Consider the following 5,000-nt stretch of genomic DNA (forward strand, 5'->3'; position numbering starts at 1 on the left):
CCACCCCAGGCCGCACCAGAAGCCTCCCCCGCACGCTCTGCAGGCTTCTCCGCCACCACAGGCCGCACCAGAGGATCTTTTGCACCTCTCTGGACGCCACCCAGAGACTCCAGGCCGCACCAGAGGCCCCCCCCCCCCAACCATTTACAGGCTGCAGTGCCAGCCTAGGCCCCGCTGGCAGCCTCCCTTGTCTGCTTTGGAAGGCCTCCCATCCACTCCAGACCTGCCTGGAGGCCTCCCTCGACTGCTCCCGGGGCCCTCGAAGCCACCCTAGGCCTTTCTGGAGGACCTGCTCGACCGCTCGGGCGGCTTCTGACGCACCCTCGGCCATCCGGCGCCCAGCAGCTCCCAGGGCCAGGCACCGGCCTCCCCCTCCGGCCGCCCCTGGGGCCGGGGGTGGCTCGGACTCGGCGCCCCCAACGTGTCGTCCCGTCCCCCCCCGCCCCGCACCGCCGAACATTCGCTGCAGCCGAGGGCTTGCCGCTCGACGCCTACCCCACCCGCCCAGCCCCCCGCTGCGGCCCGGCGCTGCCCCGGCCGCTGCGCCCCGCCTCTCATCGCTCCCCCCACCCGGCAACCGGCCGCCGGGCACGGCAAGTCCCAGGGCAGGGAACAGGTGCTGCCGGGACCCCGTGCTGGCTGCCGGCTTCCCGGGGCTGCCCCGGGCACGGACAGGTCGCCCCCCCGCCCCGGCGAATGTTCACCGAACCGGCTGCCGGCTGCCTTCGAGCACCCCCCGCCCCCCGCCACTATCGTCCCCCCCGCCCCCCCTCCGCCTCCGCTGCCGCTTCTCCCCGCACCGCCTCCACTGCCTCCCCCCGCCGCCGGCGAACGAGTCGCCGGATCCGTAGGGTGCCGGGAGCCCGAACGGCGAGCGGCTCCGGCTGCTGCCGGGGCCGCGGGGCTTCGAGCCGCTCCGGCCGCGGCCGGGACCCCGTGCCGGAAGCCGGCATCCCGGGACGGCCCCGGGACGGCCCCGGTCGCCGGCCGGGTGACGTTCAGCGAAGCGGCTGCCGCCAGTCTTTGGGCCTCCCCCGTGCCGGGGCCGCGGGGCTTCGAGCCGGTCCGGCCGCGGCCGGGATCCCGGGCCGGACGATGGCTTCCCGGGCCGGTCCCGGTCGCCTCCCGGGTGACGTTCACCGAAGCGGCTGCCAGCTGTCTTCGAGCCCCCCCCCCCCCTCCGCCTCCGCTGCCGCTTCTCCCCGCACCCCCTCCACTGCCTCCCCCCGCCGCCGGCGAACGAGTCGCCGGATCTGTAGGGTGCCGGGAGCCCGAACGGCGAGCGGCTCCGGCTGCTGCCGGGGCCGCGGGGATTCGAGCCGCTCCGGCCGCGGCCGGGACCCCGTGCCGGAAGCCGGCATCCCCGGACAGCCCCGGGACGGCCCCGGTCGCCGGCCGGGTGACGTTCACCGAAGCGGCTGCCGGCTGTCTTCGAGCCCCCCCCCCCCTCCGCCTCCGCTGCCGCTTCTGCCCGCACCCCCTCCACTGCCTCCCCCCGCCGCCGGCGAACGAGTCGGCGGATCCGTAGGGTGCCGGGAGCCCGAACGGCGAGCGGCTCCGGCTGCTGCCGGGACCGCGGGGATTCGAGCCGCTCCGGCCGCGGCCGGGACCCCGTGCCGGAAGCCGGCATCCCGGGACGGCCCCGGGACGGCCCCGGTCGCCGGCCGGGTGACGTTCAGCGAAGCGGCTGCCGCCAGTCTTTGGGCCTCCCCCGTGCCGGGGCCGCGGGGCTTCGAGCCGGTCCGGCCGCGGCCGGGATCCCGGGCCGGACGATGGCTTCCCGGGCCGGTCCCGGTCGCCTCCCGGGTGACGTTCACCGAAGCGGCTGCCGGCTGTCTTCGAGCCCCCCCCCCCCCTCCGCCTCCGCTGCCGCTTCTGCCCGCACCCCCTCCACTGCCTCCCCCCGCCGCCGGCGAACGAGTCGCCGGATCTGTAGGGTGCCGGGAGCCCGAACGGCGAGCGGCTCCGGCTGCTGCCGGGACCGCGGGGATTCGAGCCGCTCCGGCCGCGGCCGGGACCCCGTGCCGGAAGCCGGCATCCCCGGACAGCCCCGGGACGGCCCCGGTCGCCGGCCGGGTGACGTTCACCGAAGCGGCTGCCGGCTGTCTTCGAGCCCCCCCCCCCCTCCGCCTCCGCTGCCGCTTCTGCCCGCACCCCCTCCACTGCCTCCCCCCGCCGCCGGCGAACGAGTCGGCGGATCCGTAGGGTGCCGGGAGCCCGAACGGCGAGCGGCTCCGGCTGCTGCCGGGACCGCGGGGATTCGAGCCGCTCCGGCCGCGGCCGGGACCCCGTGCCGGAAGCCGGCATCCCGGGACGGCCCCGGGACGGCCCCGGTCGCCGGCCGGGTGACGTTCAGCGAAGCGGCTGCCGCCAGTCTTTGGGCCTCCCCCGTGCCGGGGCCGCGGGGCTTCGAGCCGGTCCGGCCGCGGCCGGGATCCCGGGCCGGACGATGGCTTCCCGGGCCGGTCCCGGTCGCCTCCCGGGTGACGTTCACCGAAGCGGCTGCCGGCTGTCTTCGAGCCCCCCCCCCCCCTCCGCCTCCGCTGCCGCTTCTGCCCGCACCCCCTCCACTGCCTCCCCCCGCCGCCGGCGAACGAGTCGCCGGATCTGTAGGGTGCCGGGAGCCCGAACGGCGAGCGGCTCCGGCTGCTGCCGGGGCCGCGGGGATTCGAGCCGCTCCGGCCGCGGCCGGGACCCCGTGCCGGAAGCCGGCATCCCCGGACAGCCCCGGGACGGCCCCGGTCGCCGGCCGGGTGACGTTCACCGAAGCGGCTGCCGGCTGTCTTCGAGCCCCCCCCCCCCTCCGCCTCCGCTGCCGCTTCTGCCCGCACCCCCTCCACTGCCTCCCCCCGCCGCCGGCGAACGAGTCGGCGGATCCGTAGGGTGCCGGGAGCCCGAACGGCGAGCGGCTCCGGCTGCTGCCGGGACCGCGGGGCTTCGAGCCGCTCCGGCCGCGGCCGGGACCCCGTGCCGGAAGCCGGCATCCCGGGACGGCCCCGGGACGGCCCCGGTCGCCGGCCGGGTGACGTTCAGCGAAGCGGCTGCCGCCAGTCTTTGGGCCTCCCCCGTGCCGGGGCCGCGGGGCTTCGAGCCGGTCCGGCCGCGGCCGGGATCCGGGGCCGGACGATGGCTTCCCGGGCCGGTCCCGGTCGCCTCCCGGGTGACGTTCACCGAAGCGGCTGACGGCTGTCTCCGAGCCCCCCCCCCCCCCCTCCGCCTCCGCTGCCGCTTCTGCCCGCACCCCCTCCACTGCCTCCCCCCGCCGCCCGCGAACGAGTCGCCGGATCTGTAGGGTGCCGGGAGCCCGAACGGCGAGCGGCTCCGGCTGCTGCCGGGACCGCGGGGATTCGAGCCGCTCCGGCCGCGGCCGGGACCCCGTGCCGGAAGCCGGCATCCCCGGACAGCCCCGGGACGGCCCCGGTCGCCGGCCGGGTGACGTTCACCGAAGCGGCTGCCGGCTGTCTTCGAGCCCCCCCCCCCTCCGCCTCCGCTGCCGCTTCTGCCCGCACCCCCTCCACTGCCTCCCCCCGCCGCCGGCGAACGAGTCGCCGGATCCGTAGGGTGCCGGGAGCCCGAACGGCGAGCGGCTCCGGCTGCTGCCGGGACCGCGGGGATTCGAGCCGCTCCGGCCGCGGCCGGGACCCCGTGGCGGAAGCCAGCATCCCGGGACGGCCCCGGGACGGCCCCGATCGCCTCCTGGGTGACGTTCACCGAAGCGGCTGCCGGCTGTCTTCGAGCCCCCCCCCCCCTCCGCCTCCGCTGCCGCTTCTCCCCGCACCCCCTCCACTGCCTCCCCCCGCCGCCGGCGAACGAGTCGGCGGATCCATACCGTCCCGAGAGCCCGAGGCGGCGGCACCCAGTGCGGGTCCGGCCGAGGCCGGGACCCCGTGCCTGTCGCAGGCTTCCCGGGACGGCCCCGGAACGGCCGCGGTCGCCGGCCGGGTGACGTTCTCCGAAGCGGCTGCCGGCTGTCTTCGAGCCCCCCCCCCCCTCCGCCTCCGCTGCCGCTTCTGCCCGCACCTCCTTCACTGCCTCCCCCCGCCGCCCGCGAACGAGTCGGCGGATCCGTAGGGTGCCGGGAGCCCGAACGGCGAGCGGCTCCGGCTGCTGCCGGGACCGCGGGGATTCGAGCCGCTCCGGCCGCGGCCGGGACCCCGTGCCGGAAGCCGGCATCCCGGGACAGCCCCGGGACGGCCCCGGTCGCCGGCCGGGTGACGTTCAGCGAAGCGGCTGCCGCCAGTCTTTGGGCCTCCCCCGTGCCGGGGCCGCGGGGCTTCGAGTCGGTCCGGCCGCGGCTGGGACCCCGTGCCTGTCGCAGGCTTCCCGGGACGGCCCCGGAACGGCCGCGGTCGCCGGCCGGGTGACGTTCACCGAGGCGACTGCCGGCTGTCTTCGAGCCCCCACCCCTGCCGTGGCCGCGGGGATTCGCCCCGGTCCGGCAGCTGACGGTTCCCTGTGTCGGACGCCGGCTTCCCGGGACTGCCCCGGGACAGCCCCGGTCGCCTCCCGGGTGACGTTCACCGAAGCTGCTGCCGCCTGTCTTTGTCCCCCCCCCCCGTGCTCTCCCTCAGGCGGGAGGTAGACGTGCTCTCCCTGGGCGAGTAGACGTGCTCTCCCTGGGCGAGTAGACGTGCTCTCCCTCGGCGAGTAGACGTGCTCTCCCTCGGCGAGTAGACGTGCTCTCCCTCGGCGAGTAGACGTGCTCTCCCTCGGCGAGTAGACGTGCTCTCCCTGGGCGAGTAGACGTGCTCTCCCTCGGCGAGTAGACGTGCTCTCCCTCGGCGAGTAGACGTGCTCTCCCTGGGCGAGTAGACGTGCTCTCCCTGGGCGAGTAGACGTGCTCTCCCTGGGCGAGTAGACGTGCTCTCCCTGGGCGAGTAGACGTGCTCTCCCTGGGCGAGTAGACGTGCTCTCCCTGGGCGAGTAGACGTGCTCTCCCTGGGCGAGTAGACGTGCTCTCCCTCGGCGAGTAGACGTGCTCTCCCTCGGCGAGTAGACGT

Source organism: Melanerpes formicivorus, unplaced genomic scaffold (assembly GCF_026170545.1).
Source record: "Melanerpes formicivorus ecotype bairdi unplaced genomic scaffold, bMelFor1.0.p_v2 SCAF_1555, whole genome shotgun sequence".
In the NCBI taxonomy this organism is placed as follows: Eukaryota; Metazoa; Chordata; class Aves; order Piciformes; family Picidae; genus Melanerpes; species Melanerpes formicivorus.